Raw genomic sequence first — 25,971 nt, forward strand, 5'->3', positions numbered from 1 at the left:
ACGTCCCGGGTATATACTTTTAAGTGTGCCCTCGTAATGCTTTAGTGATTCAATTAGGATTAGCCACACAATTATTAGGTTAGATAATTTAGCTGTTTTAAAGGTGATAAACACGGGCAATTGACTGCGTCTCATTAATAAAACGTAGTCAGCCGAATCTGATATACAAGCATGAGAAAATAAGTAATGAAATAACATATAAATGCGTGAAACCTGATCGTCGACTCCCCCACATTAGAAAGTAAGATGAATCGTAATGATCGTGTTTTTAGAGTAATTTCTCCTTTGTACACAGCCTGTCTCTTATCCTTGAAGGCCATTCTTTTGCCTACAATATCAAAAAATCAGGGGCGGACTCAGGTTTTTTGCAATAATTGCACTTGCCTAAAATACACCAACCTCTAAAAAAAGTTCAGTTTTGTCGCATATTATTTTCCTTCGAGTAATGTTTCCATTTAGAGAATTAAGGTCAGCAGACTTATTTAATCTAGTAATAGAAAAAATAATTCGAGGAGCACAGATGCACGATTCTGAACAAAACACAAGAGTGCATAGGTTACATAGACTTTTGTATTTCTGACACGTACAAGAATGAAACTTCGAAAAATGTTCTTTAAATTTGCTAGAAAATATGGACTGACTATAAATCAAGAAAAAAACAAATACCTATATGGAACTGGAAGGGAAAAATGCTAGAGAATATTAATGGATCACTCTAAAGACGAATGAGAGAGAAGACAAATTTACCTTGGAGTAACAGTTATAAATAGAGGAGATAAAGAGAGATAAATGGTTGTTGAAAAGTAGCAAAGCAGTGGGACTGGGACAGTGAAAATGAATCAGAAAGAAAAATAAAACTAGAGGTTTAGGAAAGAAAAATCTTAAGAAAAGTTTTTGGTGGTATAAAGGAGGCTAACATGGAATGGCGCCGAAGAACGAACCAGGAGCTGAAGGAGATGTATGAGACTCAAAATAACAGAGAAAATTAAGGATACAGAGAGTTAGATGGTTGGATAGGCCTGTAATGATCTATGTCCCTTTGTCACAGCATACAACTGCCCTACACAACCAAAACTCTACAACCTCTCGTCAAAAAAATTTTTTCATTTCATCGAACTTCTTAAACAATACCCTATCTAACCGTCAGACAATCTAGTAATTTTCGATATCGTTTCACTCTTTACAAACATTCCTATAGACAAAACTCTAAACATTCTGAAAACTAAATACAGTATCCAGCAAGACCACTTATCTCTCATGTCTAACACTTATTTCATCTTTCAAAATAAATTCTACAGACAAATAAATGGTGCTCCAATGGCCTGGAGGCTTTTTGGTGTCTTTTCAAATTCATCTGAATGGTATACATCCTAGTATCCAGTTCACGTTGGAGGTGGAAACTGATTTATCCTTACCGTTTCATGACGTTATCATAAAGAAAAATCAATCACATCACATCACATCAATAGGAGCATCCACAGACACCAATCTCCCACTCAATCTCAACCCAAAGACACAGACCCTCATCATACGAAAGCTTTTCTTCCTTACATCAAAGGTGTCACTGACAAAATCGACAAAATTCTTAAATCAAGAGGAATAAAGACAATATTTACCCCCAACAAAATCTTTCATCTCTTGTCCGATCAATCAAAGACAACATTCCAAATGAACTACACAGAGTTTCTGAAATTTCTTGTGCAGACTGCCTAGGGTTAATTATTTGGAGATTTCTAGGGTATATTTTGAGATTTTATATTGGCTCTCATTATTAGTGGGATTTTTATTATTTCGAGTAAAACCTGTTCATTATACATTTCTTGCTTTTTGTAGGTTGAATGTCCGCTACGGATATTGGCCATCATCACCACGACCATATTTACTTTGTTTGCTGCTGCTCTAAAGAGTCCAGTGGTAGATAGTGAATACCACTTTCTAAAATTATAGAGCAAGGCATTTTTTCGTCCACTTAGATCTTTTCTGTTCTGCCTTGTAGTTATCCTTATATAACTGTAATAGATCATCATTAGTGTTTTTTGATAACTAAAACAATTTCACTATTACATTCGAGTTTTCTCAAGCGTTTTTGCAGTCATTCGTTGGAGTATTTCGTTATTTCTCAAGCGTACTGCTCAGGATTAAGGCCCATTTATAGTTATTGCTTTTACAGCCAACGTTTCTAATGTGAAAAGCACATTCAATCAAAATTCTGGCATTTACATATTTTTCTCGGGTTCAACTTGTAATTATATCAGGATTCTAAGTACTTAAATTTGTATTTAGTAGTAAACTTGTTTCAATAAGTTATTGGTTGTTGTAGTGTGTAATGAAACATTTTGTTTTCTTTATCTAGTCAAAGTTTTGGTCTTTTTAACTATGATTTTTATTCCGGTAGCCTCACAAGAATTTTCCAATCGATTAAAAATGCTTTTTCAATGAGTTTGAGTTTACTATAAGTTCAGTATTATCAGCATATCTGATAGTGGTTAGAAGGACACCATTTAGACACCATTTGTTGAATAGCTTGCTATAAACTAAAACATCTTCTTAAATAACATTGGTAATTTGAAATTTCTGTTAAATTTATAATTTTTACAAGAAAGTTTTTTTATTTGACTAACAGATTTTTTTTTTCAGAAACTTTTAACGAAAATAATGTACCATCCAATTTTGCTTTCTTGGTAAGTAGTTTTTAACGGAGTACTAATTTATTTATTAATTTATATTTTTTTTAATTTCTCTTTATCAAATGTTTGTTTCTGTTCAAATTAATTATTATCATCATCATTCTGGTTTTACAATCCTGCGTGGGTCCTAGCCTCCAAGAATTTGTCTCCAGTCATCCCTATCCAGCGGCTTCTTCCGCCAAGCACGTATTTCCATATTTCTCATGTCTTCATCGATGTTATCAAGGCACCTTGTTCTGGGTCTTCCTCTTCTTCTCTGACCAGTGGGTCTATCAAGGAATGTTTTTCTAGCTGGGTCATTTTGTTTCATCCGCATTACATGCCCTATCCGCCTCAGACGTTCTGTTTTAATTTGTTTTACGATATCACAGGTTTCTGGTATATTCTATAAAGTTCGAAGTTCTTTCGTTTTCTCCACAGTCCATTATCATTCACTGCTCCATAGATTCGCCTTAGTACTTTTCTTTCGAAACATCCTAACATGTTTTCATTATTATTTGTTAGAGTCGAGGTCTCTGAACCATATGTTAGGACTGAACGTATTATTGTTTTGTAGAGTTTTATTTTTGTATTTCTCGATATAATTGTGGATTTCAGGAGGAGATTGAACCCAAAATAGCATCTGTTGGCCGTGCATATTCTGCGGTTTATCTCTGCGGTAGTATTATTTTCAGTGTTACGGAGCGCTCCCAGGTATACAAATTCGTTCACTGCTTCGATGACGTCGTTTTCTATAACAAGTGTATGTAGGATTTGTGGTTGCATGCTTATTTTCATGTACGTCGTTTAGTTGGTGTTTATTATTAAACCCATTTTTGCAGCTGATTCTTTTAATGCTACATACGCCTGGTACAGCGTTTTCCGTTCTCCCAACAATATTGATATTATTAGTATATGCCAGGATTTGCACTGATATATTATATATCGAAACGGTTTTTGTGATTTGTGACATACGTATTACTTTTTCCTGAGCCAAATTGAATAGTATACAGGAGAGAGGGTTTCTCTGGTGCAGCCCGTTATTTTTTTTAAAGGTTCAGACAGTTCCCTCTGAATTCGTACTCTACATTCAACTTTTTCAAGAGTTAGTTTTGTTAAATTTACCAACTGATTTGGTATTGATAGCTCTTTCATTGCTTTGAACATTTTTTTCCTATTCACAGAGTCGTAGGCTGCTTTGTAGTCTATAAATATGTATGTGATAAGTATCAATGCCATATTCCAGTGTTTTTTTCCAAAATTTGTTTCAGGGTTGCAATCTGATGAATTGTCGATTTACCATCTCTGAAACCAGACTGGTATTTTCCTACTATCCGTTCCGCATATGGTGTCATACGGTGACATAGTACTGTGGAAAATATTTTATACGCTGCATTTAGAAGTTTAATTCCTCTGTGGTTAGAGCATTCAAAGATATCTTCTTTATTCCAATATTCCAATTCTTGGGGAGGGATTTCTGTGTCCACATTTCTTTTATAGACTGCTCTAATGCCATTATGATATCATGGCCACCTTCTTTATATAGTTCAGCTAGGAGATTATCTATTCCGGGTGATTGGTTTCTGGATTTGAAATTCTGGTCCTCAATGTTTAATTCACTAGGCAATGATCTGAGTCTATGTTTGCGCCTCTATAACTTATGCACATGCAGTTTATTACGTCTCTTTCATGCCTTGAATCTATTAAGGTTGTAATCAACCTGACTCGTTGTTCTTTTATCAGAAGAGGTCCAGGTTTCCTTCTGTATGTTCTCGTGTTCAAAATAGATGTTAGCGACTGTCATATTGAGTGCTGCTGCTAAGTTTATTAATCGTAATCCATTATCGCTACTGATGTTGTGTAGGCTATGCTTTCCTATCCTGGGCATGAAAACTCGCTCTCGTCATATTCTTGCATTCATGTCACCTAATAAAATCCTAGTGTTATTTCTGGGACATCTCCTGTAGGCTTGCTCTAGGTCTTCGAAGAACTTTTTCTTCGAAAAAACTTAAACTTCGAAGAATTTTATTTCCTCTGGTTTGTCATCAGTTGGGGCATGTGTATTGATCAAACTGTATTTAAAGAATTTTAGTAGGCTTTAAAGTCAATAGCCTTTTGTTCTTTGGTTTACAATAAAACCCATCTGTGTGGTAGTTTTTATTGCAGCTGTTATATAGAATGGATTCTCTTGTCAAGAGTGCCAGTTCCCGTCGTCCACCGCATTTCCCGCAGTGCTAAAACATCTACTTTGTACGTGTTTATAGTAAAGATGTGAGTACTCCAGTTCGGTACAGGGTTCGGGTATTGCTAATCTTAATTCCATTTTTCGTTTGCAGAGTCGTCGTCGTGAGTTTCGTCCAGCAAATAGTTTCTGTATATTATTATGAAAATATACGAGATATAGGAATGAGTATATTTTCAACTTAGAGTTTGTCGCACCCCACGTGTCGAACAGCGTTATAAAATTTCACCGGTCGGATGCCGGATTAACTGAAAAGAAGTATTGTCAGAACTTCAGCTGTAAATTACAACTGACATATTCAGTTTTGTTCTGATTGCCAATGTATCGTCTTTCTCTAGTTTAATTAAAGCTTGTTTCCGAGAGTATTTATAATATTTTTTTGTTATTAGCAACCAGTTCATACAATATTGCTATTAACTAAACTGTTAAAAATGGCGACCGTTGTAATCAATTAGTTAGCTGGATTTTATCAAGATGTAACCATTTTTCCTGATTCGAATTTGATTATATCTCCAAATGTCATAAACTCGAGTTACTTCAATATGTATGTCGATTTATTTTTAATACAACTCGTGAACGAGGCATCGAAGCGTTTATGATCTGAAAGTATTGCTTTTGACCTTCAAATTACACTGCTTTCAAACTCTGTGACATCGTAAATGGTGTATCGAGTCATCGAAAAAACCAAGATGCAGGTAGATTATTTGCGTAGCCTTTTCACAGTTTACAGTGTTAATTGTTGGCAATAAAACCATCGAAAATTAAGTATATATTCGATTGGTAATGACCGAGACCACAGTTTGGTGTCAGAAGATTTCAACGGTCTTTTAGAAAAGATCGTTCAAAGCAAAACAAAAATTAATATAGTTTTCTTTACTATCATCATCGATTAGGCAATATTTGTCCACTGCTGAACGTAGGCCTCCTATAAATGTTTCCACCTATCCCTATGTTCAGCTTCTTGCATCCAATGTGTGGTGATGCGCTTATATTATCTTCTACAATAATACATATGCTCATCGATTCTTCTGTGAGTTCTATACGTCAATCATCTCAAACTAGACAACAATTTATCATTGAAGTCTATTCCCATTTTACTTAAGATCGTTAAACGTAATTTTTCTATTTACATCGCCGCATAGGGTCCCCTTAACGATAATTCCAACCATCTGTGATCTGCTATTGATTTTCACTTTTAATGTATGAGCGAAAGTGAGATTAAAAATTTATAAGCAGCAATTGCCGAAGAAAAATAACTGCCCAGTGGGATATCGACAGTTTAATTACAATTTTTCCGACCGTAATTAGTGCGATTGTAATTTGCGTTAAGTAGGTTTATGTTTTAAAAAGGACTCTTATTATTTGTATTGCTTTGCTTTGTTTTGTGTCCTACGCAAATTTCACTTTTATCGCCAATGCTTTTATCAGAACATTAATCTATGTCGACTAACTAAACTAAAATTATATGAAATGTAACATGCTGATAATGAAAACGATTTTATTCATCTGTATGTATATTCGTGATCTGTATGTATTCTTAATATCCAATGTTTGCAGATTATGTTTTCTCTACTCTATTCAATTTTAAACATATTAAAATTTAAAAAATACTGAAAACATAGTTTTAAGCTTCGCTCTAGTCTACATTACCGCCTACTGTACCACTTTTTTCATATGGAAACTATCTTTTTTGTTAAATTTTCCTAGAAATTTAGATTTTCTATGCGAACCATGAAGGCCCTAAACTAAATGGTTGAAAAACATTGAATAATAAAAAGCTTCTGCATAAAAGGTTCTGCAAAACGATGTTTTAGTTCTGACCATTTAGTTCTTGGTATTGCTTCTGCTCAATTTGCTCTGGCGTTATGTTTCATTTATCTACTTTGTCTCTGATGGTGTTTTTGTCTGTGATGTCTGTTTTGTTTATTTTGTCGCTTTTGGGTCCTTTTCAAATTTACTTAACCAGGGTGTTGATTGTTTGAGTTGGGTCATATACTCCAGTATTTTTTTGTAAGCTTATTTCTTGGTAGTCTTTTCAGATGTCCGAAAAATTTCATTTTTGCTTATCTAGCGCCAATAATTTTTCTGATTATTTTTCTTTTTTTTTATATCTTTCGGTTCGTATTTGTTAAGGATTAGTGTCTCTCTTGCATATAGGAAGAAGATAACGATGTTGTAGTCTTCTGCAGTCAGCAAATTTTGCGATGTCCCTTCTTTCCCTGTTAGTTCTATAAATTTCCCAAGGTATTTAAAATGCCTTAAGGAATACCCTAAATTATTGGTATTGTTCCTATTCCTAATAAATTCAGTCTTTTAGAAGGGTATTTGTAGGTCCACTGGCTCCGCACATTATTTTAGTGTCTCAGTTTGTATGATTGTGGTGGGTTTGTATGATTGAGTATACTTAATTGATTTTTGGTGGTTATATTCGCGTAATTTATTTTACCAGTTTTTTACAACTTTGTCCAACACAATATTAAACAGCAATGATGACAGTCTTCTGTATTGTGTTCTTTTTCAGGGGCAGACAGAGACTTTTGTATGTTACTGCTAAAATAGAAATTCCTTTGTAGTAATTGATGTCTCTTTTGTCATCCTTTTTACTCAGTGGGTGGATCAAAGTAGTTCTCCAGTTATCTGTGATTTTTTCTCTTTTTCATATTTCTTGTGTAATTTTTGTTATTTCTTCTAGTGATTTAGGTCCTAAATGTTTTGAGAATTTGGCACTATCCCGGCTTCTTCTGATATTTTTTTATTTTTGAATTTTTGTATGGATGATCACATTTCTTCTTTGGATGGTAGGGGGATTTTTCTTCTATATTTTAAGTCTGAATTTTCTAAAACAGCTTTTCTGATTTTGGGCAGTATAATAGTTGTTCAAAATATGTGGCTGGTTCTTTATAATTTTATTTGTTCTTTAATTGGCGAAGATTTTGTAGAAATCGTGCATGTTGTAATTCTTCAATTTTTCGTCAATTGATTCCAGCTGTTCGATATCGTTGCTCCATCAAGTATACAAACCGTTTATGAGAATTATTAACAATCAGTTGACTCACAAAAAGGATAATTACCAACCGGTTGAACAGGCTGGCTTTCGCAAAGGATATAGTACATCAGATCATCTGCTGAAAATAAGAACACTGATAGATAAGGCAAATGATTACCAACAACTTGTATTTTTTGCTTTCATAGACTATGAAAAGCATTTGATAGTATCGAGATGTGGGCTACAGAATAAGCTATTAATAATTGTAGAATCGATTCGAGATATGGGCAACTAATACATAATATATATGAAAACGCAACTACGATAGTACAACTAGACGAAAATACAACTCCCATCACCATTAAAACAGGAATTAGACAAGGCAACGTAATATCTCCAAAGCTTTTTAATCTAGCCCTAGAAGATGTCTTGAAAACTACAAATTGGTCAACATATGGCATCAACGATAATGGCAACAAGTTAAACCACCTCAGATTCGCTGACGATATCGTGATTATAGCGAGCACATTCGAGGAATTACAAATTATGATGAAGGAACTCGCAGACAGCTCCCAATACGTCGGCCTTAAAATGAATATGACAAAAACAAAAATAATGACCAACACAGACGATCCCAGACGTATAACTATAGATGGCAGTGAGATAGAACAAGTCCAGAAATATATCCACCTAGGCCAAATTATATATTTATTATTTATTAGTATTGTCCATTAAATTTATGTATTTAAATTCTCCAGTAGACAATTGTATAATGGGACCTATTAAACCAACATATCTCTGGAGTATGGATTTATTACATTTAGGTAAAACTGCCGCAGCCTAGCTGCCTAGTGCGCGGGGCCTTAAAGAAGAAGATTCATTCTACGAACTTGCAGTTAACAATTTTTTCAACTCAAGGTTTTTCTATGATCTCTAAACCTCTAATCTAAGATGATTATTTCTGTGTTTTTTGTCACATTCCCATTCTTATTGATAGTATTTTATACCTGGCCCGATTATGTAGGTACCCACAATCTTGATTTATTAAAATTACTGCAACTTATGAGACGATAAAATATCAAATGATCTTGAAATTCTTCGTCATTGGTTTGTAACATTATCAGCTGTTATACACACTGTGTTGTCAATAATTTTTAAACCGAGTATATCAAAATTACATGATTAGATGATTCATCCATTCTTATTTTATTAATAACTCGTTTTTTAATAAAAATTGTACGAAAAATGATTATCTCACGGTTAAATATGCTTAAAATCTATCCATTATTCATCTGGCGTGTATCAAATCAAGTAATTCAACCATTTTCAAGGTTCAAATATTTTTATGTTTTAATCCATCAACGATCAATAAAACCTCTTTTACAAATCAGTAACTGTGATAAATGGAATTATAATCGAAGATAATTATTACGTGAAATTCATTTGAGATATGTATTTATTTTAGATATTAGTATGTAATTAATTTTTAAGACAAAATGAGCAAACAACTTGATTTTTCGTAATTATTTTTTTATTTAATGATCTCAAATTAGTGTCAACGTTTGGAAGTCGACATAATAGTATGCTGGGGCTTTTTTGATAGCAATTATTTTAATTTCTCAGGACATAATTTATCAGGTTTGATTGGAGGGTAAGAGGATTATATGTTCTCTCTTTAATGTTTCTTCACTATTTTTAAGCAATGGCTTTTGTCCTAAGATAAATGCAATTTTTTCGGTTTTCAAATGCACATGATTTCAGGCCCAAGCAATCACTTACTCTAAAATCTAACTTCGGTTGCTTTTTGCTATTTTTAGAACCATATTTGTTGTTTCTTTTCCTTGTTGCCTAGAACAAAAGTCAAACAATATTGTTGATACAAAAACGTTTGTCTCAAAAAGACTTCGGATTTACGTAGTTTATATGAACTTCATTTTTGATATCTTTCAAAGTCGTATTTGCCATTATTATTAACTTCAGAGGAATGTCTGAAGTTTTTAATCCAAAATACTTTTGTAATATAAGAATTTTTAAGTAGATTCTTATTCTACATCTTTTCTCATTCAGTCAAGACTATGTCCTATTAGATTTCTACAATATTGGCCTTTACGTAATATTCTGCCATATCGATAACTTGTCTTCTGTTTCTTATTCTGATCCAGACTTGAGGAGTTTTCTGACCAGAACGTGTTGTCTTTGTTTTAATTTTAACAACTCTCTTCACTTCTTCTTACTTACTTTACTTTATCGTGTCCGGACATGTCATTCATAAAATTTAGGCCCAGTATCGGGCTACGTTGGTTCTATCTTTGTTGGCGGGCCACAAATCTTCGAGGGTACATCGATAAGGACAGTTGCTGCATGTAAGAAGATGTTCCATATTCTGTGTTTCTCCACAGTCACAGTTCACATCATCTTGGTCGATTTTTCCCCATTTTGCCATGTTTGATTTTATTGGAGCGACCCCCATTCTTATCCGATTCATAGTTTTCCACGTTTTAAAGTCTAGAGACTGGCCGGTCCATTGAACCTGGGGAAGAGGAAAATACTCAGGACGTTCATCCTGCACTGTTCCAAGGAAGCTTTTCCTAGATTTTAGTCGCTTTCGTCGTGTTCGAGCTTTGTATAGGGCATGCCGCTCGTCCGCGATCTGTTTAATTTTCTCTATGTGCTCTGCAACGCCTCTGCGTGTTGAGGGTTCTGCAAAACCCGCTGCTTTATATAGACTTGAGAGTGGCGTTGGTTTCATGCAACCCGTTACTATCCTGCATGTCTCATTTAGCGCAGTATCAACTTGTTTGGTGTGGGCAGATCTGCCCCAAACTTTCTTTCTTCCTACTTTCCTTCTACTTTCCTACTTACTTCAAATAATTTAGTTATGTGTTCGCTTAATTTCTTCATTTTCTCTGATAAGTCTACAATAATCTGTCTTCCCTGTTATTAACATTTAGAATTTTACATTAACCTAAATATAATAATCTGTATTTCCATCAAATATATTAATTGTTTAATTTACAGAAACAAAGCACATGCAAAATTTAAAAATAGCTGCTTACATCACATATTTATTTGTCAACCAACAGGATCGTATCCTTTGATAACCCAACACAATAGTTTGTAAACTACTCGCAACCGCTTATATTTTTACGACATATTCATTAGTTTGGAACAATTTTTTCTCTTTCAGTTCATACCGCTGAAGATGCAAGTTTTGTCATAGTTGTTTCTTCAGATTGACCTTGAACGACTACCTACAATTTGAATGTAATATTGCTAATTACGGTGATATAGTAGGTAAATGGGTAATTTGATAGGAACTAAGATATTTCTTAATGAATGTCTAATTTTAATTACAGCTTTTATTATTTTATAGTATTTAATTTAACTTAGTATGTAACACACTGTTTTAATTAGTTTTTTAGTTCTTAAAACTTAATCAAATATATAATTTCCATTGCCTTTCTTATACTCAGTTTGAAAATAATTGAGATTACAGTTTTTCTGATACAACTGATGTAGATATTTTGCTCAATTTGCTGTTCAATTAATTGTGCTGTCCGATAAGAGAGAGTCAAAATTTGTTGGTCTGCCCTATATGAAGATATGTGAAGTGTTTCAATCTGTTAATTAATTTTTTTTTACAAGCCATTTAGTATCGACGTGTCACAGTATTTTTTTACAATCGAGCAAATCAAGTATCGTGCAGTGATTGAGTTTTTATTTTAAGCAAAGGAAATTTATGAACGAATGTTGAAAGTGTATAAGGACTCTTTGCATTTAATTAGTACAGTAAAAAGAAGGGTTGCTGAATTTAAACGTGGTCGTAGAAGCCTCGAAGGCGATCTACATCAAGAACGTCCAAAAATAGCAACAACTTTAGAAATTGTAAAAAAATACAGAATATCGTATTGGAAAATCATCTAGTGACTGAAAAAGGTTTAGTAGAAGATATAGACACCTCATTGGACAGTGTAAGCAATATTTTAACTGGAGCATTGGGTTTCAGAAAGCTGTGTTAACAATGGGTGCTGCATTCGCTAACAATGAAATAAAAACACATAATGCGACTTTTCAGCAACACTTAGAGCGTTTTTAAAAGGATAAAGTAGGTTTTGTGCATCTATTCATCACTATGGGTACAACTTAGGTGTATTACTATAATTCGAATTAAAATAAGAGGCTAAAGAGTGGTGTGAACAGATTCTTTGGCTCTAAGACGAGTTCGTGTTCAGAAATCAGTCTAGAAGGTGGTAGCATCAGTTTTTTGCTATGAGAAAGGAATTTTGTTTGTGAATTACTTCCAAGCTAGTAAAAAAATGTCTTTTATAAAAGAAAATCCTAAGATATTACATTTTCTTCATACACAAACTTGCACTACAAAGTGAATCCCAGCTCTAAGGGACATGAGGCTTGTCATGACCGAAGTTCAAAGAGAAGGTACCTCTCTGACCCTCCAAGCTACAACTACCTCTTCATAATAGTAGATGTTGGGGAGGCTTTAGTTGTTTTTTGATCTTGGCTGGCATAAGAATAGGGCGTTCTGCGGTAATGCCGTTTTAATAGGGGTGGCATTAGGCGCCGTTCTCACTCTTTCTTTTTATGAAACCAGTAGAACTGCCTCTTCTCTGTCCTCTGTGATCCTGTCCAGAGGAACAGAGACCTTGGTTTTTGGCCTTTTTCGTTTTATTGTTGTCGTGATATCACGCTAGTGGAAAATGATAAAAATATTACGAGAAAATACTTAAAGAGTAGATAGGGTAAAAACAAAGAATAAGATCAAACATTTAGAAAAATATAAATATCTTGACTAGGAATAACAACAAAGAAAATGGATATTAAATTAAATTATGTAAGAAAAATTTAATAACGAATAATATTATACATGTACCTATTTTTTCACTAACACTAAAATATTATATAAGGTTTATATAAGCTCAAACATCATCAACTTCAAAAAGTTTAATAATGTCTTCATTTAGCAATTTATCTTTACAATTGCCTTCATTTTGATCTCTCGCTAGGTTATAGAATGTTGCTGTAGATTAAAACTGTTCAATCTTTTCAACTTTACAGCCACTTCTAGATGATTAAATAGTAACTAAACCTTCTCTTTTATACATAAAAAGTTCTGTTCTGAAATTTTCTTCATGGATTGTCGAAGTAACAACTCATTTCTATTATCTCTACTTAAACTTCTTATCAATAATACAGAATTATTTATACGTATGTATTTTCATTTTGGGGTCCTATACTGCTTTTATTTAACCAATAGCACTAATATCTCTTGGAAAACGTTAATTAATCTATTTTTTGAATTATCCAGATTATGAAAGCATTGAATGCCTAAACTAGTTAGTAGTTCGAATTTCTTTACTAGATGGTGTCTTATATAGAATACTAAATCAATATTTTTGGCAATTTTGCTAAAAAATTAATAGTATTAATTATAATATGTAATTAATATTATTGTGTTATTAATTAAACGTATCGTTTCAAGAGCAAAATATCATTGAAATGTCAGACTTTGGTAGTTTCTGATTTCTTTTCTAGGTGGTAGAATTATCCTACCGGACAAACAGTGTAACTTGTCGTCCTAGCCTTTTATATAAATGGATAGAGAAATTATTTTTTTCTAATGGTGTGAGTAATTACTACTATTCTATTTCCAATGGTGTTGTTCTCTGTTTCTTTCACACGGAATTCTGGATAATCTATCTATCTATCTATCTATATGTTAAAAAACCAGGTCTTTCAACCCTGTGTAAATAAGTCCCTTTAAATTGCTTCTAACGCGTTTTTGGAAGTCGTAAACTTATTTAGTAGATAATAATTAATTCATTGTATCTAACCAATGATATATTACACTATAATTAACAAATACCTGCAAAAACTTAAGCAATTTTCTTTCGCCGTCAAAAGTAAGCAAACGGTTAAATTCGTTGACCTCTCGCGTATGTTCTAACGGCATTTTACGGATATTCAAATATTCTTCGATGTTTCATAGGTGAGATAAATATGCGACCATCGCAATATTAAAGCAGTTAATGGAACGGCAACGCAAGCCATTTAAATAGTAGTTAGACCATAAAAACATAATACAATCTCGTATAGTTTGTAAATATTTCTATCTGCTTGTCGACCGTTGAATGGTGTTAAAAATATACAAAATAACAGAAATGTGGAATATTTTGAGACAACTTGGCGTCACAATACACTTAATCCAACTGTTAAATAAACAAAGTGGAGTTTTATATAATTTGATTTTTTTTTTGAAAGTTTTTTGTTATTTCATTTGAATGTGAGCTTATATAGAAGGTTTTACGGAGGAGTCGCTATCGAGCTGAGTTTTTAGTTGTCTAGTTATTGAATTAATTATTTTAGTACATCACGATTTTATTCTTTTATAATGTGGGGATAGATTTCTTTTAACAAATTAAGGAATCCTAATGTGTCTTGTGTATAAGTTTCAGATAGACTCAATTTATCTGGAGATCCTAAAGTATTTTTAAAAAATCTGTTAGTTGTTCAAAATTTAGTATCGCTGTTATAAGTTTATAATAAAATATTTTACGGGTTCTATACGGTCATCAATAGTCTTAGAATTATCAATAGTTTTGCATTTAAGTTTTTGTATTGGTTTTGTAAAATTTTCTTTAGGTTCTTTTAAAGGTGCGGCTAGAATTTATTTATAAGGTGTATTATTTATTTAAAGTATATCAATAGTATCTACTAATATGCTATTGACAGGGTATGCAAGTGTTGAGGAAGAGTTTGGTATTGATGTATGTGGATGTGAAACATTAGGTAATGTTGATAACTGGGTAGTTGTTATGGTTGTATCTGTGTATGTCGTTTGATAACTTGGGAATGATGTTAAGGAAGAAGCTAAAGTTATCATAAAGGGTTCGATACAATGAAACACGACAAGCTGATGGAGATAATAACAAGTATTGGAATAAACACATGTGGTCTAAGAATGATTAGCAATTTTAACTGAAATCAAACAACGTCTATCCCTACAGAGGCAGGAGAATCCAAAGATATCAAAATCAAACGTGGGTCCGACACGGATGTATACTATCACCCTTGCTGTTTAACCTATACTCTGAGAAAATCTTTTAAGAAGCAATAGCGGGTGTTGAAGTAGGAATTCGAATTAACGGAGAATGTATCATTACATCAGATACGCGGATGACACGGTGATATTCGCTGACAGTTATGAAGTCCTCCAGGAGTTAATGGATAGAATCACAGAAGTGAGTCAGAGATATGGACTGTCACTGAACATTAAGAAAACAAAATGTATGATGATCTCTAAGAAGGAACAGCAAATTAAAAGAATCAGTGTAAATGGTCAACCAATAGAAAGAGTAAAAACATACACCTACCTTGGTACGAACGTCAAAGAAAATTTGGACCATTTCCTAGAAATAAAATGTAGGATAGAGAAAGCAAGATCTGCATTTAAAAAAAATGGCTAAGCTATTGAAATGTCACGATTTATCAGTACTCATAAAAATCAGGTTACTACGATGTTATATCTTTGCTACACTGATTTACGGAGTTCAGTCGTGGACTCTCACAGACGTTACCTGCAAGAAAATTAAGGATTTCGAAATGTGGCTTTATCGTCGAATCCTAAAGATGTTCTATACCGACCACGTTACTAACCAGGACGTTTTATTAAGAATGCAAAAAGGAAAAGACTTGTTAACCACAATAAAAACAGCCAAAATCGAATACTTCAGTTACATCACGAGGAACAGCGAAAGATATGGGTTGCTGCAATTAATTCTTCAAGGAAAAGTAGAAGGAAAAGTGAAGCTGGAAGGCGAAGGATTTCTTGGCTGAAAAATCTACGTACGTGGTTCAACACGACAACCTCAAATCTTTTCAGAGCAGCAGTTTGCAAAATACGGATTGCCATGGTGGTCGCTAACATCCGAAACGGATATACACTACAAGAAGAAGAAGAAGAAAGAAGGTATAGTTGAGGATTGTAATGAAGGCGAGTTCACTGAAGCTGCTGATGTGATTAGTACGTCATGTGGAAGAGTATTAACTACTGTATTTATAGTATTAGTTGGTACTGTTGTTGTTAAATTTTAATTTGGATTTGTACAGAATTTGCTACAAAATTTTCATTTTTCCTTTTATTTTGTAGGATCACTGGGACGACGTCTCCATTTTCCTTGTTCCACGGGTAAACAACATGATCCGTTATTGTCTATACTGTTATTAAATATTTTTTTTTGTCAAAGAAGTGTTTAAATGTAAACAGAACAAAACGTTTACAAGTCTATAGTGTGATGAATATAGTAATTGTTGAGTGAGGCGTACGAAATACAAATTCTGAGTTTCTATTGGTCGCTGTGACAAGATGCGTTTCAGGAATGATAGACGCGATGGATAAAGCAAGTTATGGAATGATGCTTGGATTTTCTTATGTTTTAACGCAGAATAAAAGGAGTTTTGGCCAGATTTAAGTGACTTAACGTATAAGGTAGTTATTAATAGATGCCATAGTCACTCATATCTTATTTTTTTTAAAATTGGATAAGACCAGTCTTGGAACGGAACTCCTCATTAATCCTAAATGACTTTAAATAAAATTGCTTATACTATAAATTTTCCAGCATTTTACCATATTATGTTTTATATTACAAAGTTTACATGTAAAGTAGTTAACAAATAGTTAGTTATAAAGCAAGGCTCCGGGAAAATACCTCAACTATAACACTTATTTTTTAAATTAAACAAACAAAAGTACTCTGCGAATTGCCGACAAGAAATAAAAGTAGAAGCTACGTATAATCTTAACGATCACGTACAGGCTTATTGTTATATAAAATAGTTTCCCATGGAATCACAATACCATATCTCCACTTACGAAGTCATTATACTATTGTGTCTACGACATGCAGAAGGCAACGTCTGCGATTTTGTTCCAAAATTCATTTTGAGAACGTCTTTGCAACAATTTTAATAAGAAAATTGCGGTTACTGTTATACACAACAAGAATACCTAATAAAGATAAGACTCGCAAAGTGGGACTTTGGCAAAATTAAAAGTACGGTTTACTCTATGAACAAAATATTTTATCGAGTTGGTGTTTGTGGGAATTTTTATGAAGGAAAATATAACGTTTTGTTTGACTGCTGTTATAACAGTTATAAAATTGTAGAAAATCAGATTTTTTTAAGAAATTAGAAAATAAAAAGTAAAATAATGACAAGTGAAAACATCTATTTTGTTGGTATCACAAATTTTAGGCGGTTTATATCAAGCCAAAACTTTTACTTCTTTTCTCTTAACATAGCATCAGAACCTTTTGCGAGTTTTTGCCTCCACCTACTTTAATCAATCATATCTTCTCACTGGTTGTCTATGTATGCCTCTCTATGTTGTCACTGGTTGTCTATGTATGTATGGGTCTCCTGCTTATCGGATTTTCCCATCATATCTGTTTGTTGAGCCGTTCTTTATTCATTAGCTCTATGCACATGTCCTACCCACCTCATTCTCTTGGCTCTTAGCTCGTTGATGATGTTTGGCTGGTTATTTAAGGTTCCAAGTTCTTTATTTGTCTTAATTCGATAGAAAATTTTATTTAAAAAATTCGTTTATAAAAGGTATAATAATGTAAAAAAACTCTTTCAGACTACATCACAGAACGATTTTGGAATGACTATTCCACCATCAGTGCTTTTTCTAGATTGCGAAGCCACTATATAAACGGGTAACAATCCTTTAAATACAGTTCAATTAATTTGAAGTTACACTGTTCCTGATAATATATTTAAGATGTTTAAGTTTTAGACGGAATATACTTCATGGCAACAATACTGGGGTTGATGGCCCTGACTCAAAGTCTCTATACGAGTACTAGTTGATAGCAAACAGTTGCTATTATTGTAGATGGGATAAAAAACTAGACATGTACCAAACCAGAGATCAAGCGGGCAAATTTGGAGACAAAGACCACCTGCAAACGATAAAAAAACTGATTGAAAAATCCATAGAATACAACAGACCTCTGGTATTTGTGTTTATACATTACCACAAAGTGTTAATCGACAGCAGCGACCTCGTGCCCAGTAACAATTTAAAAATTCAGAAAGACAAAGTAGAACTTGTTGATAAATGCAAATATCTGGTTTGTCGTCAGGGGCAAAAAACATTTAAATTAATTAAAAACTCATAACATAATTTGAATTTAGATGTTTACTTTTGTTGTAAGTTGGTCAATATGACACACGCTAGTTTACATTCGTAATTTTATAAGTTTTAAACATGATACACTCACGCGTTATAATGTTATATAAACTATTTGTAAACTGACCCGGTTGAATGATATAAAAAGCCTACCGATTTTCAAAGGAAAGAGAAATGTATTAAGAACTATTTGCTGACTCGGGTTATGTTACCTGACTATCTAAACTTATCACAATGCCAATGCATCAGAAACATCTTAAAGTGCAAATAGCAATCGCGGTGATTTTCTTGGTGAATAATAGTGAATTAGAACCCCGTCGAATTCCAATAAGAGAGACGAATTTTACATGGACGATCCTGCCAGGATTTGTTATTTGAGCTACTTTTTCCATCGTCAATACACCATCCACTATTCCGCTATTCCCAACACCTCCAAAATCGATATATTTTCTGCACATCATAAACGCTGGATTCGAAAAATTGCTACTGCAGATTTTTTTTATGCATTTGTCCCTCTAATTATGTGGCTGTGGCTTTAAGGACGAAATTAGAAGAGGCAAGGACAACTAAACAGGTTAGGTATCAAAAAGAATAGCAAATGGATAAACAAAGTATTGACATCTTAAAAACATATTTAATGACGGTAACATACCGATTAATCTGAAGCGGAAAGTCTTCGATCAGTGTCAATAATAACCTACGGTGCGGAAATACTGTTTCTAACAAAAAACAATGCTTTAAAACTAAGAGTAGTACAAGGAACAATAAAGCGTTCAATAGTAGGAGTAACAATTAAAGACATGATTACAAACGAGGACCTACGAAAAAGAACCAAAGTTACAGATGTTGTAAAGAGAGCTTGCAGCTTGGAGATGTGCTGGCCACGTGCTAAAGATAAAGAATGGAAGGTGGACACGCAAGTTAACCGAATGTAGACCAATGACCGATAAATAAAACAGTGGAAGACCACCTACACGATGGGAAAATGATCTGCCAAAGATGACGAAAAATTGAATCCATACTGCACAAGACTGTGCACTCTAAATACAAACACGGGAGATATATGTCCTGCATTGGAGTTAAAATGGGTTGATGATGACAGATTCTTAATAAATCGATTTTTTCCGTTTTCTCCCTATGAGAGGGGGTTTTAGGGCGAAGCCCAGAAGTAGGAGTGGCAAACTTTTTAGCATCTTTTTAGGATCCCAAAATTGACATTCTCAGCAAAATTCAGCTTGTTCGTTTGTATGATTTTTAGAGATTCACTGGCATTTTTGTCTCGAACAACTGGAGTAACCTGGATGTTTGGTGATCTCAACAGCATATTTGACTTCACTATGTCTTGTAATGCGTAGAAATCTGTTACTTTTTTCTATTACGCTTATTTCGCTCTCCATATCGTTGTTGTAAATTATAGTAGTACCTAGATAATGGATACATAGATAACTTTTACTTGGTTTGATTAATTCTCATATGGTTCATATGGTTCATATGGTTCCTATTTATATATAGTAGATCTTTGGATCCCCTCTTTAAAGGTTTATGTATAAAAGCTTTCGAATGTTTGAGACCCATTCATTCGTACCAGACAAATGTAAACTACATAGATACTCGACTTATAAATGCATGAGCATAGTTTTTATTATATGTACTATTAAGATGTTGTAAAACTGATGCTGTAATTTGTCAATCTGTCAGTCCATGACATCCTTAAAATTCTACGGTAAGCCCACATCCCAAACCTCTCGATTATTTTAAACATTGTTTCAGTGATAGTCATTTACATATCAAGAAACAAATTTTTCAATAGAAATAGAAGTTACTAAACTACAAAAAATATCATATTGTATCTTTTTAAATAACCGAGAGGTAAATCATTGTGTAGTATCGTCCTCAACGATTTAATTTTCACATTTTATGCTTTGTAATTTGGTTGATGTCCTCGCAACTACATGGAGCAATTTATTTCTCTTTCGGTCACAGATCACGCGATGGTATTAAATCGCTGGTACCGTACTTCCTAAAAATAATGATATATGATATAATTATAAAGTAATTCGGTTTTAGGCCGTCGTATTAGAATATCTTCTTTACAGAGAGTATACGGGTAGAGTAGGTTTAAAAATTGGTCTCGAATATATCGTAGATTTTGAGAAGAAGTTTAATTTTTTAAGTTTCTGTTTTGTTCTATTTGTGCAAATATTGTAAAAAAATGTGCCCTTTTAAATAGTTCACACAGAACAATAAAAACCCATTTTTTAAAATGGTTTTCAATTTGATTCCTATTTAATTTGTGTTTCCTTCTAACTAATCCTTACAGTATCTACCTAGAATCAGTGATGCTCTTCAGTTCATCAGGGCACCCCATTTTTATATTCTTTAAAGATATATCAACCTTCGTTAACAATTCCTTTTCCTTATTCCAGGGATTAAGCATTTTTTAATTGTTTTGAGAGTGTATTAAAGGTGTACAACAAGACGTACCAAGAAGTTCAAAAAGTGATCAACAATGACCAGAGGATTGTAATAAATGGTCGTGCGTATCTCTCGATGTCTTCTTATTTTCCACAAAATAATACAGGGCAGGTCAAAGTGCGTGACTGTTAATGACCAGACGGTAGATGAAGAAGTACGAGAAGTGATCAATATTGATTAGGGTATATACTCTATATATAATATAATAAACGGGTCTTCTACAGTTGGCACCGTTTTTCTCATTCTAGTTTCCAGCGTTTTCTGTTGAAGCAATCTTCAGTTTTTAAATCTCTGGCGGTCATTGCATCTTTGACATCTTCTGTTCATGACCGTCTTGGTCTACCTCGTTTTCTTCTAGTGGGCCGAGTCCATTTTTCTATCTTTTTTAGCCATCTATTTTCAGGAATTCTCTGCAGGTGTCCATACCAGTTTAGTCTTTTGGCTTCGATAGTATCTATTATGTCTGGGTAAATTTCCATTTATACCCAATACTTTCTATTATTGTTTTATAAATTCTTTTTTTATATTCTTTGGTTATTTTAATATTCCACAATAGTTCATATTGCTGTCTAGTAGTTGATCTTGCTTGGCCAAACCTACTCCCTGCTTTTGATGTTATTTGGACTCCCAAGTATCTGAATGCTAGAATGGCTTGGACGTCAGCGCAGCATTGTCTTCTCCGGGCTTAGAGCGTCTCATTCAGATATAGTTTAAAGAGATGTAGATGCTATGCAGCAGCCTTGCTTAAAGCCATTCACTCACGTTCCAACGCCGCAGTACGATTTTATCGAATGCTACAAAATTTAACGTAATTTGATCGTGTATTTGCACCATTCGACCAAATCGGCGCGATTTGACGGCAGACAAACAAGTCAGTCTGCAGCAGTACGACAGAGTTGGTTGGGTCGTAAATTTGATCGTGTATATTGTGACAACGACAAAATCGTAGGACTGCAAAAAAAAAATCATTTGAAGTCAATTGCATTCTATTCCAATTCCAAAAAAATGGCACCAACTCTAATATTATCATCTTCAGAGATCTCATTAACTCCCATTCCGATTTCACAATATACTATACAGACGCATCTAAAACTGAAAATGGAGTCGGAGTAGCAGTAACTAATAGCACAGAGATTCTCAAACATAGAATTCCAGATACTGCAACTATATTAACAAGAGAACTCTATGCAATTTACTAAACGATACTTCACACAAATGTAAATAAGATGAACAAAGTATTCATGGTGACAAATTCTATTTTATCACTACAAATTATAATCGCGAAAATATATACGCAGCATCTATTAGCTTTACTCATAATGAAAGGAATAAATAAGCTGCATACTGAAGATCATCAAGTTTCTCTGGGTCCCATCATATGTTGGAATAGCAGGTAACGAAGCAGTAGACAAAAATGCCAAAGAAGCTATAAACGGCAGCAGTATTCCCATATCACCCCAATCTGTAAGTATGGATCTAAAAAGCTACTTCATAAAGCACCTGTTCGAGAACTGGAACAAAAAATGGAAATCCACACCATCATAGCTTCAGGAGATAAAAAATAAGATTGGATCATGGCAACCACCAGAGGTATCCAGGCGAAAGCAAATAATTATTTCCTGTATACGATTTGGAAATACCCAGTTTTCTTATGAACATTTGATTAAAAACGAAGAATGCCCAATTTGTGACGAGTGCGATTTACCCCTTACGGTAAAACATATGCTAGTGAAAAGGTGAGAAAAGTTCAATCGTCACAGAATTAAATACCATTTACCAAACAATCTTAAAGACATTTTAAACTCTAAAAACACTCAATTATAGATAACCTACTTTTGTTTTTAAAAGACTTTAATTTACTAAGCAAATTATAATTAACTGGTATCGTTCCGCTAATAACCTTATTTAGGTTAAAGCGGATTTTTTGTGAATAAAAAAATTATATAAGGATGGGAAAAATTTGTTATTATAATAATCGTACTATTTGGTGTAGTGCGAAATGAGAAAAGAAAAATATTAAAAATCGATTTGTGGAACAATGAAAATATTGAAGAAAATATCATTCAGATATCATATAAAATCGATGTAATTGATAAACCGACACTATTTACATATAGAAATTTAATACAGCTATGTGCTAGTACTTCATCTTAATTACAGCTCAACTCGGAAGTACATATAAATCTCCGATTTTTAAAAGATCACGCGGAAATGCAAATTTTGTAAAATGGATCCGTTTACTTCTTTGCGGCTATATGAAACTTTCTAATGCAAATGATATAATTGCACGCTAGATATGTGGGAGTCGAATATGATGTACGGTAGTGTTAGTTAAAGCTGCAATTTGTTTAAGTAAAAGTCGCATATACAGACAAGTGTAATTTCACACAGAGCCTCAAGTGTGTAATCATTTAATGGATGCAAAATTAAATTGTGATGATGTTTAACGGAATTGCTTCAAGTGTTTTCGTATAGACTGTATAAAAATGTGCATTCATTAAAATAGGGAAACAATTGATAGTACTGTTCGAAAGTTGTACCAAACATACAAAGTATTCCACTTTACTACGTACTTCTACTACTACTCATGCGGTTAGAGCACAGATCCTAGATAGATAGATAGATAGACAGTTTATTTAACTATAAGTTACAGTTATAAGTCAAAAGTACACATTATAACTATAAAACATTACAAAAAATGGAAAAATACATTAAACATATTTCAAACAGTAAAATACATATAAAGCGTAAAATATAGACAGAGGAATATAATTAAAATAATATTAAATTTGGTTATGTTACAGCTTGGGCATTCACAGATACATTCTTTTAATATTCACCCAGTTACGGACACATGGTCACTAGGTACTCTTTAACTTGATTTTTAAAAGCTGTACTTGAATTAATATTTTGAAATTTTTGAGAAAGTTTATTATACAGTAGTAAACCACAATCAGTAGATGACTTCCTATTTATTTCTAAATGTCGAGAGGGTACTACAAACTGTGTCTTATCCCTTGTGTTGTGTGAGTGAATATCACTGTTACATAAAAAAGTTCTTTGATTTTATGAATAAGTATCAATAATACCAAAATGTAAATTTCATACGCTGTTAATAAGATACGGAACACCTGCAATACATCTCATAATACACTTTTCAAGCAAGCAAGCAATTTAATTAAACCCACCCCTAAGAATATTAACTCGAGTTAAAAACAGCGATAAAATCATCCCTATCCCCCTATAGCGCGATAGGGGCACAACAATCAGCCAAATGCTCTTTATGTGGGAGTCCTGGATAATAGAACTCCAAGATGGTTTCCTAACCGACTCAAATTCAGGACAGCGTTAGTCGCTTTATTCCTGTTATCTTCATGTGACTTACCCGCGAATCTAATCTTGCTTACTTGGGCCTCAAGTCTCCGTTCTGGGCTAGGCTCAGTTCGAAGACTTGACGCTCAAAGGGTTGGGCGCTACTTGTCCGAGTGTTTTAAGGTTTTTATTAATATTTTTTTATGACTTTCGCCGGTTTTTGTTAGTAGTTTTTAAATTTTTTTGGTAGCTCAAGCCGTTTTTTGTGTTTTTTGTAGTTGTTTTTTTGTAGGATGTCTTGAAACATAAAATCATAAAATCTATATAAAACTATCCGCTTTTGTGTGTTGTTGTTTTTGTTTTTTGTTTTATTTTCTCTCCGGTGACTTTTGTTTTCTCTGGTATTTTGTTTGCTTTCTCTCTGGTTTTATTTAATTTTATTCTACTATCTGTTGTTTAGGTCTTTTTGTGCTTCCATCGGTGGAAAACGTCGTATCTCATGGTCTCTCGCATTATGTGACTTAGATGGTTCTCTAGTTCCGCGAACTTTGTCCTGGCTTTATCTTTCATAATTTCAGTCACTCTAATTTGCTGTAGTTCTCTAAGTAGGAATCTTTCTGCTACGTATCTCGGTACGTTGACTGCTTCTCTTAGGCTGCTGTTATGTGCCGCTTGTATTTTCTTTTTTGTTGTATTGCATATGTGTCCTCATGCGAGAGATGCATATGTTAGCTTATTAGGAATTATACTATTTATTAATCTTATTTTTGTTTTCAATCTCAGTTTGCTTTTTCTTCCTGCTAGTACTCTTAGCTTTTGCTATGTTATCTTTTTGTATTGTGGCGTCTACGTGTTTATTAAATGTTAAGCCTTTATCCATAATTACTCCTAGATATTTTTCTTCGCTTTTCCCCTCGATGGGATTGTTTTGCACTGTCACTTGTTTCTCTGGTTGTTGGTGCCTCTTTTTGAAGAGTACTGCCTGCGTTTTTTCGGAGTTTAATCGTTTCATCGGCATATAGACTTAGTAAAGTTCCTGGTGTTCTAGGTACGTCGGCTGTGTATATTGTGTATAGCAGAGAAGACAGGACCGCTCCCTGTGGTACTCCAGCCTCCGGGTTTCCTGGTTCGGACAGGCCTTGTCCTATACAAACTCTGGAACTACGGTTGCACAAATAAGAGATTAGTCTCGTCATTGGCCTGCTGTAACTGTATCTTCTCATTTTATTAGTCCTTTATGCCAAACACTGTCGAAAGCTTTGCTTACAACTCGGAAGGCAGCTCCTGTATATTGTTTATCGTTAAACCCAGCTGCTATGTACTCTGTTAATCTGAGTACTTGTAGCTCGCTGAAGTGCTCTGATCTGAATTGTGCTTCTGGTATTATGTCTAGTCTGTCTGTTTCGACTTGAAGTCTGCTGAGTATGACTCTCTCTACAGTATTACTGATTGCAGGTAGTAAGCTTATTGGCCTGTAATTTTGCGGGAATGTGCTATCTTTTTATGGTTTTCGTATCATAGTGACATGGGCAATACGCTTTTGGACCTTGAAAACGTCCTTTGTACTAGGAGAGCCACCCCAGACAGTTATACCGTAACTCATTGTCAACTGTACTTCAGCAAAATAAAAAAAAACGAAGATGGTGCAGATTAAGAAATTCTATCCAAATTTTTCAATTGATAACACTTAAAGTTGAGTTTTTTACACACATTCCAACAATGAGTCTTAAAATATAAATAAGAGTCGAAAGTTACTCCTAAAAACTTCACATCTCAACCATAGACATGGGGTTGGAGTTCTGATAGGAGAAAATTTGAGCATCTCCGTGAAGAATTGTTCCGGTCTCCGAAAGAGTCATACTCATTCAGTTGCTTGAAAATGGTAATAAAAATTTAAAGCAAGCCTTCGTTCCTATAGAAGAGAGGATTTGAAAAATAACTAGAGCAGTTTAAAGTCTTAAATGACTATGTATCACCAAATTAACATCGTATTGGGAGATTTTAACGCCAAAGAGAAGATCACGTAGATAACGTAGTTGGAAAATATGCTCTTTGTAAATAACAGAGGGGATAG

General features: G+C 33.7%; 1 protein-coding gene across 2 annotated transcripts in view; it reads left to right on the forward strand.

The window, feature by feature from the left end:
- ko (Stork-head domain-containing protein knockout) overlaps positions 1 to 25,971 on the forward strand; it is a 148,930-nt gene that overhangs the window by 66,791 nt on the left and 56,168 nt on the right. Inside the window, exon 2 of one of the 2 annotated variants that reach the window (XM_072545407.1) lies at positions 2,638 to 2,681. The exons of the other annotated variant lie outside the window; for it this stretch is intronic. The gene's annotated coding sequence lies outside the window, so the exon portion shown is untranslated. The remainder of the gene's footprint in view (positions 1 to 2,637; positions 2,682 to 25,971) is intronic. 2 annotated transcript variants of the gene reach the window in all.

This window comes from Diabrotica undecimpunctata, chromosome 9, assembly GCF_040954645.1.
Source record: "Diabrotica undecimpunctata isolate CICGRU chromosome 9, icDiaUnde3, whole genome shotgun sequence".
Taxonomy (NCBI): Eukaryota; Metazoa; Arthropoda; class Insecta; order Coleoptera; family Chrysomelidae; genus Diabrotica; species Diabrotica undecimpunctata.